Source organism: Camelus ferus, chromosome 34 (genome assembly GCF_009834535.1).
Source record: "Camelus ferus isolate YT-003-E chromosome 34, BCGSAC_Cfer_1.0, whole genome shotgun sequence".
Lineage (NCBI taxonomy): Eukaryota > Metazoa > Chordata > Mammalia > Artiodactyla > Camelidae > Camelus > Camelus ferus.
Genome location: NC_045729.1, coordinates 18,044,263 through 18,058,511, shown reverse-complemented (window position 1 = coordinate 18,058,511; position 14,249 = coordinate 18,044,263).

Genomic DNA, 14,249 nt, shown 5'->3' with positions numbered 1-14,249 from the left:
TTTGCTACATAGGGTTATCTTAGAGGTCAGCGGTAATACAGGCAAAGGGCTGAGAGCAGAGCACGATGGGCTTTTCTCAGAAACACGCTGAAAAGCGCTCACCCAGTTAAAGGAGGTTTCTCGTCTCATCTCTCATCCCAGGGAACGGGAGGGACACGTGGGCCTCCAGGTCCTGACCGCCCGCCCCCCGAGCGTGCATCCTGACGGCTGCTAACACATGCAGAAGCAGGCCGCTGGGATTCCTAAAATATTCTGAAAACCAGTAATAGCCTTGGTATTGTCCCCTGTTAAATATAAAACTTAAGTAATTCGTTCTATTAAAAAGCCTGGGTCTTATTTATATCGAGTGATGTGATGAGGCCCTGTTCTAAATGCGCCTCCCGGGCCTGTCTCCATAGCAACGCCACTGCGCTCATATGGCCATAGATTTTCCCTGGAGGCTAATTAAGTTGACACCTGCTGGGGCTTCTTGTTTTACCAGATTTGCACTTGACCTTTCTCCTGGGGCTTAGGGACCCCTATGGATGTGAAGCGATAGAGAAAAGAGTAACAGGTGGACGGGGCCTCTCCGTGGACCCCGCTTTCACACAGTTGCCCAGCAGCCTCTGGGGTTGTCAATCACTCTCTCCAGATGAGCCAAGAGCTGGTGGAGGTGAGCGGAGGGAGAAAGTGCCAGTGTCCCTCTCCTTCGGCGACAGGGCCCTCGTCCCCACGTGGGTGCACGCAGTCTGGACCCACCTCTGTCACAAGCGGCCAGGTTGCCTTCTGCTCCTCCTGGTGATTATATAGTAGCCTTCAGACACCTCCAGAGCGACCATAAGGGAAAGTGCACGAAGCTCGTGTGGACTGCTGCAAAGCAGTGTTTCCTTTCTACATTTGACTTTGAAAAAGTCACGTTTGCCTTTTTCTCTAGATAGTTTGGAACGCACAGAGAAACCCCAAGTAGGAAATGAAACAGCATTTTGTGGCTGGCGTCCTCCCACCTTCCGCCTCGGTCTCTCCGCGCCCCGTGCCTCCGCCGGGCTCGGATGGGACCGGTGCGCCCACACCTGGCGTTCGGGTTAGCGTTTGCTCAGGGGACTTGAGGGACATGAAATGAGCTTGTGCGGAGGGGAGGGACTGGGAGGAGCCCTGCCCAAGGCCGAGCATTTAGGGCCCCGGACACCTGCTACCACTGGGAAGATTCGGGAGAAAATGTGGGGACAAAGGCCCCGGGGCGGACTCCTGCGGGAGAGGCGGGCCTCCCTCGCTCACCGGCCTGCACGGGGAGCTATAGTGGGCGCTTGCCGAGTGCAAGCCCGCTTTCCCCAGGTCTCGCCCACGGAAGGGGGACCCCACTGGCAGTCTAACACACGTTCCCTTAGTTCTGGCCTCTGCCAGCTCACGTGCAACTTCAAGGCTCCATGAGTGGCCCCGAGTCATTTCTAGAAGCCCAGAGCGTGCCTCACACGTGTCGGCGAGCATCCGCGGGAACCCCCGTCCCCCAGGCTTCCACCTCCTGCCGGGGGCCCGTGGGTCCCTTTTCCCCCTGGAGCTGAGGACCTGAAGCCCTCAAGGAACCAGCGCTGCTTTCTGCTCTGTTTCAAAACAAGGAAGAGTATGTTGGTCCCTCTAGAGCCGTGCTAGTTAGACGAATGTCTGAGCAGAACGGTCTGTGCCCCGGGGGTTTACTGTTTTGGGTTTTGCTTTCAGACTCCCCGTTGGCGGGGCCCCCCATCTTTGTTGTGGCTCAGACTCATCAGGCTGGGTTCCCGTTTCCTCCAGGAGGGACGTCCTCGGGCAGCATCTCAACGCTCAGGCAGATGGATTCCTCCTGGGGCCAGCCTGCCCGTGGTCCAGATGTGTGTGAATCCCGAGGTCCGTTCAGACTAGAGACCCTGCTCCTGTCCCAGCTGCCCTCTGCTGCGGAGTGCCCGTCCTGACTGCACACTCAGCTTTGTGGCCTCGCTGTCGGAGGGTTTGCAGAATCCGCTGGGAGGTGCCCGTCCTCCCCTCCACCCCAGAAGTCACCACCTTGGGTTGAAGTGCTCGCTTCTCTACCCCTGCATTCTGAGCCCCTATCCTGCAGTGTCTCCCAGCAGAACTTCCAGTCTGCCAGCCTCCCTCCTCTCTCTCTGTCTTTCTTCTCTCTCCCCTCTCCCCCTTACCATTCTTCAGCCACACTTACAAGCCTGGAGGGTGAGCCAACTGCCAAGGAGGCAGCGCCTCGGGGCTGGCTGACCACCGTGGCCACATATCTCAGCTGAATTTGCAAAGGGGCAGAGGAGTCAGATAACTATCTGGAGCCTCGGAACATAAGGGATTCTGGCTCTGCTCAGAGTTTTGTGGTTTCTCAGATTCGCCTTTCATGATCATCATCTAATAATACGTGCTGCATGCTGAGGCGGGCGTGCGCCCTGCCAGCCACCATGCGGGCTAAGTAAACGGCTCGGCCCTTTGTGGCAGGCTCCCCAGTGAGGCATGGCAGGCCCTCGGCGTCCTGACCTCTGCCGGCCTCTCTGGCTCCATTCCCCGACTCTCCCTCTTTGGGAATTTTTTGCTGAAATGGCCAACTGCTCTCGGGCCTGCTTTGTGCTGCTTCTGTGTCTGTGCCTCTGCTCAAACGGTCCTCTCTTTCCCTGGCGAATTTACTTCCCATCTTTAGAGAAGCAGCTTAAATGTCACCTCCGGAAGCAATCCCTGACACCCTTCCACCTGTCCCTAAGCTGGACTTGGTGCCCATCTTCCCTGCCCCCATCCCCACCTCACTGATGTTTTGTTCGTGTCTCTGTCACTGCCTTTACCGGGTTTTAATAATCCGATCAGGTAATCCCTCTGATAGCGAAGGTAATGCCTCTGATTGAGGCAGCAGTGGTGCCTAATTCATCTCTGTGTGTCGGAACCTAGCCCACTGCCTGCCACATAATGTTTATGAGATGTTTGAATAAACAGCGTTTGAATGAATGGCTGTGAATCTGTGGACTTCACTAGATCAATGATTCTCAAACAAGGGCCAAGCCCTCTGCAGAGGGGCGATCAGAATGTTGATGGGGCACAGTAATTTGAAAAACCACTTTCGATATTATGATTTGCCTTTTATCATAGAAAGTCAGCTACCCCAGCGGCTCTGCTTCCAGCGCGGTGGAGAAGCTTGTACCGCACTTGCGCGCCTGTGCGACGCAGCTCAGCAAGTAGGTGGAACAACGCTTTAGATCATGGATAACAGGCAGCCCAGGCTGTGACCCTGGAGGGAAGGAAACAAGTGAGATGGACCCTGGGATCACCTTTTCTGTCTGCCTGGAGGCACTTTCCAGGTCTCAGAGCCAGAAAGGAGAACCCAGGTAGAGCCCACAGGTCACTGAGTTGAGGATTCAGAGACCAGTGTATGGGGAGGCTGAGACAGCGAGAATTTGCAGGATAGAGCGGCAAAAAGAGAGAGAATGTAGAGAAAGAGCTTCAGAAATCTGTGTAGGTTCACCCTTAAGCCTACTGCTGAGCACCAACCCACACAAGTGCAGGGTGACTCTCCACGAGACCAGGAGCAGCGCTGCCAAGGAGCTGGAGGCTGAGTGATTTCCAGCACTCACCCTGGGCTGTTTGTGCAGAGAACTAGATCTTCTCAGTAGAGAATATTCAGTAGAGACCACAGAAGAGCCACACCTCGGTCATGGGGATAAACCAGGCTGGAGCAAGGCTCTGGACTCGCTCCCTAATATTTTCAAGACTTCCAGAGGCCAAGATGCTGTAACAGGATTGGGATGTTTCAAGCAAGTACCCCTTTGCTTGAAACAACTAAAAAACTGGAAAAGATGTATCAAGCAACAGTTTGCCAGATAGTAGATGCCAGGCAACAAAGGACAGTGATTCCTGAGACACGAGAAATTGACAAGGTGAATCTTACGATTGCCCCAACGTACTGTCTTAACAGAGTTTTCAGTGAGGGCACAGGGAGGAAAAGGCGAGGGGGAGCCTGGCAAACACCTTGAACTGGGGAGGTGAAGCCGACTGAGGGGGACCAGGGCAAAGAGGGCTTTCAGGGCAGAGGACTGGAGAACATGCAGTGCTCAGAGAACTCGGAGACATGCGGGGGACAACCTCCTCGTGTGGTCAGCCGAGTGCTGACCAGTGTGTGAGGAAGCTACCTGGGGCTGGGAAAAGGGCTGCTCAAAAGGATTACAGACAGCAGTACCTGGAGTTCACACAGGACTGGGGACAGTGCCCATTCCCACCAGAGAGACAGCAAAACATAATAATTCACAGGACATTGGTTTGAGTACTTACAAGGGTCTCACCTTAACAGTGGGAGATGATTATCTTCAGACCAAATGCTGCTCTAACCCCTAACAAATATTAAAAGAAAAACTCAAAAGGATCAATCTGTCTCCAAGTAATTTAAATTCACTCCAGGAAAAAGCTCAAGAATATTCATAAAAATACAAGAACATCCAGGCCCCAGCAGGGTAAAATTCAGATGTCTGGCATGCAATGAAAAATTACCAGTCATCCAAAGGAGCAGGGTAATGAGTCATAATAAGGAGAAAAAATTAAAAAGCAGAAACTAAGCCAGAGCTGACACAGATGTTGGCATTCTCAGACACATTAAAATCATCACAGTTCTACTTCATATGTTCACACTGCTAGAAGGAAAAATGAGAAATGTTAAGTAGAGGCACAGATGATATAAAAAAGACCCAAACTGAACTTCTAGAGCTGAAAACCGCAATGCCTAAGATAAAAACCACACGGGGTAGGACCGATGGCAGATTAGACGCTGCAGAATAAAAGATTAGTGAAAGTGAAGACGTAATAGTAGAAACTGTCCCAAATGAATCACGGAGAGGGAAACATTTTTTAAATGTACAGAACATTATTCAAGCAACTTAATATATATATGTGGAATTGGAGTCTCTGATGAAGAAGAGACAAAAAAATTAAGGAAATAATGGCTAAAATTTTTCCAAATTTGAAGGAAATTATAAAGCCTTAGGTCCAAGAAGCTCAATAAACCTTAAGTACAAGGAAAAAAAACCTATAAGGCCATCATAATCAAATTACCAAAAAACGGTGACAAACCAAAAATCTTTAAAGCAGTCAAAGGAAAGACACACATTATGCACAGTGAAACAAAGGCAAGAATGACGGCAGACTTTTCTGGGTAGGAAATGTGGCAAATGAGGAGATCATGGACCAACATCTTTAAAATACTGAAAGAAAGCGCTGTCAACCTGGAATTCTACAGTCAGCAAAGTATCTTTTTTTTTTAAAAAAAGGAAAAATAACATCACTTGCAACCAACAACAGTGGAAAGAAGTGATAACTGCAGACCCACACTAAAAGGAATGTTAAAGGGAGTCCTTCTGGGAGAAGAAATGGTACAGATGGAAGTGTGGATTTATATAAAAGAATGAAGAGCTTCAGAAATGGTAAATATGTTGGTAAATATATAAGACTTTTAAACTCATTATTTAAACCTCTTTGAAAGCTAGTTGCTGGATTAAACACAAATGATAACAATATAGTGTAGATTTTATAATGTGCATAGAGTGTACATGACACAAAGTGTGTGACAGCAGGAGCAGACAGCCTGGAAGGAGAGAAGTGTTGTAAGGTCCTTGTGCTGCACATGACGTAGCAGAGTATCATTGGACGGCCAAGTGAGTCAAGTCAAAATGTGCCCCATAATCCCTAAAGCAATCAGTGAAAATATAACAAAGAGCTGCGGCTGGTGAGCTGACAAATGAGTTAAAATGGAATCCTAAAAAATGCTCAGTTAACTCCAAGGAAGGCAGAAGAAAGAATGAAAGGGCAAAGAAAACAAATAGCAACATGCTAGATTTAAACCTAACTATCAATAATCATAGGAAATGCAAATAGTTGAAGTATGTCAATTAGCAGGAAGAGATTGTCATATTGTATAAAAAAAGCATGACAATGTGTCAGCCTCAGAAAAACCAACTATAAATATCAAGATACAAATATGTTAAAGCTAAATAAAAATAAAGCTGGAATATCTTTTATTATCAGTCAAAATAGATTTTATATCAAAGAGTAGCATAAAATAGAAAGAAGTTCATTTCATAACAGAAGAGGGGCAATGAATTAAGAGGGCATAACAGTCATAAATCATTATGCACCTGACATTAGAATTTCTGAAAAGAAGCAAAACCTGGTATCACTACAGAGAAAAACGGGCAAGTCTACAATTACTGCCCAAGGTTTCAATACCGTCTCGCAACAATTCATAAAACACAGAGACCGAGAACAAGTAAGGACAGAGGAAACCTGAACTATCAGCCAACCGCACTATCAACCAGTCTGACCTCGTTGGCCTTTGTAAACCCCCCCGTCCAAAAACAGCAGGATGCCTATCCTTTTCCAGGGCACATAGTACATTTACCACGATAGATTACATGAAGGGCCAGAAAACTGCATCTTGGTGGTCAGATCAGACGATCTGCCTGTTTTTGTAAATAACAGTGTTGTTGGAACACAGCCACGCCCCCTGGTCTACACGTTGTCAGTATCTCCTTTTGAACTACAGAGCTGCCTAGCTGTGACAGACGCCACGGCTCCCAGAGCATCGCCTGCACTGCAAACGTCAGTAGGTCCCAGCCCAGCCAGTTCCGCTTTCCTGCTGTCGACAGTGGCGTTCTCGATCCACCTGCGAGACTGTGAGGTGCAGGCGGGGTTCTTCCTTTCCTTTCCTTTCTTTTTATAAGTAAGCGATTTTTAAGGCTGAATTGCTCTTTTTTATTTTTTATTTTTTGGGGGGAAGGTAATTAGGTTTCTTTCTTTTTTTCTTTTTAATGGAGGTCCCGGCATTTGAACCCAGGACCTCGTGCATGCTAAGCATGCACTCTAACCACCGAGCAATACCTCCCCCGTCTTTCTATTTCCCCCCTCCCTTCCTCCCTCCCTCCCTTCCATCCTTCCTTCTTTCCTTCCTTCTCTCCAGGAAGGATGGGTAAAATGGCAAAGATATTTTAACTTTTTACTTATGAGTCGAAAAACCATGTAAGGAGATGGGAAATTTTTGCTTTGGAAGCGTGCATGCGCGCGCACACACACACACACACAGTGAGCAGGCCGAGTAAGTCTGGCACGGAGCTGTCCTACCCATAATCACAGAGCACGTCCCAGCTCTGGCCCTTCAAGGAGGAAGAGGAACAAGGGTAATTCCAGCTATTACAGGCTCCTGGGAACCAAATGAAACACCCGCTGTAAATTGCATATAATCAGAGAGGAAGACTTCTATTTCTCCGTGGCTGTGAATGGGACTTTTCCTTCCTCTGGTCTAGGAGGGAAGGAACAGGTTTAGATCAGTCTGGGGGAGTTTCCTTTGGCTGAGGTGACCAGAACCCTCTCTAGATGCCTGTCCTATATTCAGGACCTGTGCAAACAGAGAACCTCAGGTCTCTTTTCTTATACCCAAATTTCCCTTCTCCTTGCCACACGACGTCTGTCCTTAGGACGAGGCACGTTGACTGCAACTGTGGTGGAATTTTCGGATGCTTAGAAGAGATGGTTACAGAATATAAGCCCCTGCTCATCCTGTGACATTTTTGCAATTTTATCCTTGTAGACTCTGCCCTCTGGGAGCTCACAGTGTTGTAGGGGAGACCAATGATTGATAGGAAAATGCCGAGTTACAGAGGTCTGGACCCTTGTGAAGCACAAGCAGGTGGAATCAGATACACGTCTCTTGTGCCGGGGCAGCTGGACAGTTCCCTCCAGGTTAAGCTTTTAGAGAAGACCCTTCCGGGGGTCACTGGTGATGTCCTACAGGGTGGTGACAGTGGCAGTTGGAGGCTTGTAGCCCCTGTGATACCCACTTCTGCACCAGGACTTTCCTTCAATACGTTTTTTCTCAGCCCCACCCTGGGTGGGGTACCGAGAAAGCGGACGGCTGGGTAGACCTCGTCTCCCTGAGGACATAGTCTTCTGGAATGGAGACAAGCATTGCAGGCACAGAGCAATTAGAGAACCAGACGGAAGAAAATACATTTCTGAACAGAGAACAGGGAGTCTCCAAGTGGAGGAACAGGGTTTGGAAATCAGAGGAGGTGGAGCTGAGCTCCGTGGGAGCAGGGTGGGTGGCGAGGAGCGGGCAGGGGGACAGCAGTCCCCTCCATCCCACAGACTGACCTGGTCCTCACCACCAGCCTCCCTTTCATTTTCCCTTTATCCTTTCCCCCCAGTTATCATCTGATGCTGTTTTGTATATTTTATTCTGAGTTTATCATTTATATGTATTAGTTGCTCTCTCACATCATTTTGTCATTTACTTTCAGCCACCATTTTTTCATGTCTGTAATGTTTTCTTTATGTGATCTATTTATTTCTCAATCTCTTTTTATTTCCTGCTATCTATCTATCTATCTATCTATCTATCTATCTATCTATCTGTCATCTATCAAACCATCTGTTTCTCTATCCTCATTTATCTTCATCTACCTGTTTTTATTTTCCTATCCTTTCTTCTTCATGTCTAAATGGTTATCTACCTTAAGTCTTTCATCCTTAATATATCCCCTATTTTTCTTCTTCATCCCCGCTACCCTTTTCCCACCCTTATTTCCACCCAACAGTTATCTTCCTTTATAGGGCAACACCCCCTCCTCCCACAACTATTTGTTTTCCTCTAATTAATAAATAATAACAAACACATGTATAGCCGCATTTATGTGCCAAGTGGTCTTATACCCATTTTACAGATGCTCATTCACTGAATCCTCACAACACCACTATGAGGTGGGTTTCCATCATCCCCACTTTGGGGAACCCAGGTACAGAGAGGTTTGATAACACACCCATGCTCTGCAGCAAATAAACCGCAGAGCCAGAGCCCAGTGCAGGCGCCCGGTCTCCGGCATCTGTGCTCTTAACCACTGTGATAACACGAGCTCCCACGATGGTCCCCAGTATTTCAACTTCTCCAGCGGTGACACAGGAGCCCCATCCTACCCCCGGGTTAACGCAGTGTCCATCAGTGCTGAGGCTCCTCGCTCCTCAGGACAGGGCAAAACCCCAGGAGTTTTATGCAGAATAAAATGCTTAGGAGGGAGCCCCTCTGGCCTTCGGTTCACTTAGTCAAGTTGACGCATCCACGTGCCACCCTTGGGCACAGGAGGCCTTGAGTTCTAGGACCTTGGGTCCAGCTGCCAAAAGGTATGCTGTCAGCCCCCTGAGTCCCCTGCTGCTCCAGGCCCAGCTATCACTGGTTCTTCAAAGTCTAGGGGAGTCTCCTGCCCTGTTCTCTCTGCTCTCTCAGTGTCAGCTCTCACTGCCCCAAAAGGGTCTCTTTCCCGCGCCTTCAGAATCCCAACAGAATCTCTAAACAGACGTCAGGAAGGGGGTTGTCCCCAGGCAACTTGCTTTTGGCCTCGCTCCCCCAACAGCACCGGCGAGGGAACCCAGGTCTGCACCCTCCAGGAACAAGGGAGGGGAACACAAAGCGGAAAAGGCTCGGCTTATTATCTCAGCAATACCTCGCTGTCCTGGATGGGGTCAGAAGGTCACACACAGGAGGTGGCACTACGCTCTATTCTGTCCGGGTCCCCACTCCTCGGAGCCTCTTAGCTTCTTTCTGTGTCCTGTTTCTCCTCGTGTAACTACTCCCGCTTTTGAAGCTGGAGTCGTCTGCTCGGAACACAACTGCCTCCCATGAATCTTCTGTTTAGCAAACGCTCCGAAGGATGCTGTCTGTTCTGGAATTCGATCATAGTGCCGGTTGCATGACTTTGTGAAGATAGTGAAAAGCTTATACTTTAAAAAGGTGAGTTTTATGGCATGTGAATTATGGCTCAATTTTTTTTTTTTTTTTAAAAAAGGCTTTAATCATTTCACCCTCGGAGTTAAGTGCCCCATCGTCAGGGTCTTCCACAGCATGACCCTTCATTCTCCCTCCAGTCTTATTTCCCTCACTCACGTCTCCCCTCCGCTCTCCGCACTCAGTTCTCCCCACCTCTGGTCATGTCACTCCCTCTACCCGAAATCCACTTCCCCTTCTGTTCATAAACCTCCTTCCCACACTTTGCCCAAGACCAGGTCAGGTTCTACCTCCTTGATGGAATCTTCTCTGCCCTTCGCCTTGCTAGCTTCTACTCCAGCCCCCTTTGCACAATGTGTTCCTGCTTCAGCATAAACGTCACTAGAACGACCGTTCCTTGTGTGAGCCATTCCTTCCTTCCTTCCTTTGCATCTTTGTGACTCAGCATCCCGCAGTGCCGGGTGCTGAGTAGCCGCCTTAAAAAGTGGAGGAGGAAGTGCATATATGCATTTCCCAATCTCTGAGCGGCTCACATCTGTGCCTGCCTGGTTTTCACCCCTAGGCTGTGAGGCCGGCAGGAAGGGCTCAGGCCGCTGCCTGAGGCTTAGCCGCGGTTTGGAACAGGACGCCCGGCCGGCCCTTCCGCCTCCTACCTGCCTGGCGGCTTGGCAGGGTTGCCCTTTCCCATTTTACCGGCGACGGGCTGGAACGGGAGGACACTGAACAGGCAGGGAGAGTCCCCAGGATGCCTGGTTGAACGGTGGCTGCTCCACCCTTAACCACAGATGGTTCGCTGACCACAGCCTTTGGCATCTACATCAGCCTTTGGAAAGAGACGTAGCAATTTCCCCCTTGGGGCTTATTTTTAAAATCAGTGGCTGAGAATGCCTGCCAGAAGTGGGGTCAGACAGCTCTGAGCTGCCCGCTGGGTGGGAGGGGTGCTGTCTGAGAGGAGGTACAGTGGTTGGTCCTTAATTTCGGACCACTACTTCCCCAGAGAAAGGAGCCAGGCCAGAGGGAAGGGGTGACTTACCCCAAACAGATCACAGTTTCCATGGTGATACCACCATTTACTCAGGCAGTGTGTTCCCAGTTCTAAAGTTTGAAGACTGGGCTGGACCAGCCAGAGGGCTACTGGCCTTCTGCTCACTCAATGGAGAAAATCAAAGTTGTCCTGACTTCTCACACAGGCCAAGCACTCTTCTAGACAATAGGGGTTGAAGTGTGGACTTGATATGGTTCCTGCTTACAGACAAGAGGGAGAAGATGGACAAGTAAATGTGTGAACATTCTGGCAGGTAAAGACATTACTGTGTAAGAGCGACGGCGGAGGTGGCGGGTCAGGGAGCCAAGGAGTCTTTGAGGAAGTGGCCTCCAGGCTGAGACCTGGCGATGAACTGAAGGTCTCAGGCAAAGGAGAGGAGGCATTTGAAGCAGACAGGAGGTTGTGCAGTGCTCGCGAGATGGAGGAAAATGCCACGTCCGCAGATTTGCTGGGAGTTCTGTCGTCTAAAGCGGGGGTCATCACATGATGGCTCATGGGCCAGATTCAGCCAGCCACGTGTTTTTGTCATCAAAGTTGTATTTGCACATAGTCCCACCCATTTATTTCCATATTGCCTATGGCTGCTTTTTGTGACACAACTACAGAACTGAGTCATTGCAACAGAGAACACATGGCCCTGAAAGTCTCGAATTTTTACTCTGCTGGTCTAGAGAATACGGTTCGGGGGAGAGATTGGGGACTGGCAAGAAATGAGGCTAGAGAGGTGATCGGGAGGCCGGCTATGAAAGACCCTGGAACCAGGCTAAAGAGTTCGCTCTTTAAAAGCTGCGTGGGAGCAACCGACGTGTTTTAAGCAGGAGCACAACATGGCGATGTTTGGATTTTAGATAATTAGGGTAAGATAAAGAGAGGAGAAGAGGCAAAACTGGGATGAGGGAGACCAGCAGTGGGGATGAAGTCCAGGGAAGAGGGGATGCCCTGGACCATGAAGGTACCAGCAGGATGGAGAGAAATGGGCAGACTTGCAAGAAGTAAGGAGGATTTGGTGGCTGATTAGCTCTGGGGGTATGTGAGATGATGGGCTATGAGGCAAAGAAAAAAGAAAGAGCTTAAATGATCAACTGAACTTGACATCTCAAGGAGCTGGAAAAAGAAGAACAAACAAAGCCCAAAGTTAGTAGAAGGAAGGATATAACAAATACCAGAGTAGAAATAAACAAAACAGAGACTAAAAAGATAATAGAAAAGATCAAACAAACTAAGAGCTGGTTTTTAAAAAAGAGAAACAAAATAGATAAGACTTTAGCCAGACTTACCAACCATAAAAGAAAGAGGATTGAAATAGGAATTAAAGAGGCGACATTGCCGCTAACACCACACAAACACAAAGAATCGTAAGACGCTACTATGAACAATTACATGCAAAACAAACAAACAAACAAAAACCCCCAAAAAGACGACCTAGAAGAAATCATAAATTCCTGGAAAAATTCCCTCCACCAAGACTGAATCATAAAGAAACAGAAAATTTGAACAGACCAATTACTAGTAAGGATGGAAGCAGTAATAAAAACAAAATCTCCCAACAAAGAAAAGTCCAGGACCACATGGCTTCACTGGTGAATTCTACCAAACATTTAAAGAAGCATTAGCACCAATCCTTCTCAAAGTCATCCAAAAAAAGAGGAAAAGGGAACACTTTCAAACTAATTTTATGAGGCCAACATTACCCTGATACCAAACCAGAAAAGGGCACTACAGGAAAAGAAAATTACAGACAGATAACCTTGATGAAAACAGGGGCAAAAATCCTCAACAAATTATTAGCAGACCCGAATCAACAACACATTAAAAGGATCCCACACCATGATCAAGTGGGACTAATTGCAGGGATGAAAGGATGGTCCGACATCCACAAATCAATCAACGTGATACACAATGTTAACAAAATGAAAGATAAAAATCGTATGATCATCTCAACAGATGCAAAAAAAGCAACTGACAAAACTTAACATCCATTCATGGTAAAAAAACAAAAAAACTCTCAACAAACTGTTTATAGAGGGAACATCTTTCAATGTGGTAAAGGTCACACATGACAAGCCCACAGCTAACACCATATTCAGTGGTGAAAGGCTGAAAGCTGTTTCCTCTAAGGTCAGGAGCAAGACAAAGATGCCCGCCTCTATTTGACGTCGCACTGGAAGTCCCTATTTGCAGGTAACATAGTATTACATACAGAAAACTGGAAAGACTCCACCAAAAAATTTAGAACTAATAAATGAATTCAAAGGCGCAAGGTAGAAAATCAATATACAAAAAAAAAGTTTGTAATTCTATCAGGAAGAGAAATTAAGGAAACAATCCCATTTACAATTGTATCAAAAAGAATAAAAGACCTAGGAATAAATTTAACCAAGAAGGTGAAAGATCTCTACACTGAAAACTATAAGACGATGATGCAAGAAATTGAAGATGATACATAGATGGAAAGATATGCTGTGCTCAGGGATCGACAGAATTAATATTGTTAACATGTCCACCCACGAGACAAGAGCAATGAAACCAAGACAGTGATCACTGTTGAGCAGAGAGGAGGGGATACAGTGGTAGCAAAAATGCCCCCACTTTTTCTCCCCGTCCCGGGTCCGCGCTTTTGCTGTGTGGCTTCGGTAGCTCTTCCCTTCCGCACGCGGGGACTGTGAGCTCACTCCTTGGATACGCGATGGCTTTGTGTCTTGTTTCAACCAATGGAATGTGGTGGAAGTGAAGTGTCAGTTCTGAGTCTAGACCTCAGGAGGCTTTGCACGGCTCCACACTCTCTTTTCGGACCTGCTGCCGCACGTGAGCAAGTCTGGACAGGCCTCCTGGAGTAGGGGACCCAGTGAAGGACAGTCCAGGTGTCCCAGCTGAGGTCATTCTAGTCCAGCCTTTAGCCAGTCAACCTCCATCACTCAGAAGAAGCTGACCTGAGGACTCAGAATGGGAGAAGGGCAAAAGGGACAAGGGTTCAACTGTATCTTTGATGTTTTATGTCTTAAAAGAGAGACCTTAAGCAAACAGAGCAAAGTGTTAAGATGTCGTAAATATAGGTAGTAGATAAGTGAGGATTTGTTATCTAGCTGTCCTAACTTTTCTGTATGTTTGCAGTATTTCGCCATCACAGAAAATTTAGATAGAAAAGTGGGCTACACCAGACGGGGGCCAAGGTGCTTTTAAAAAAAGACAAAGGGAGAGATGAGCACTGTCGCCCCTGCCCTCTTTCCCCGTCACCACACACACAGAGCAGACTAAGAGGACCAGGGATTCCCGATTCTCAGCCTCTTCTCTCGCCCCAGGACGTCTTCCCTGAGCTTCCCAGCGCTGAACCCTTTGCCAGCATTGAATGCTCTGCTTCAGTGCGTCAGCTCTGACAGCAAACATCTGATCTGTTCACAGACAGAGAGCCCGCAGAGATGAACTGGGGAAGCATCACAGGGCAGAGTCTGTACAGTT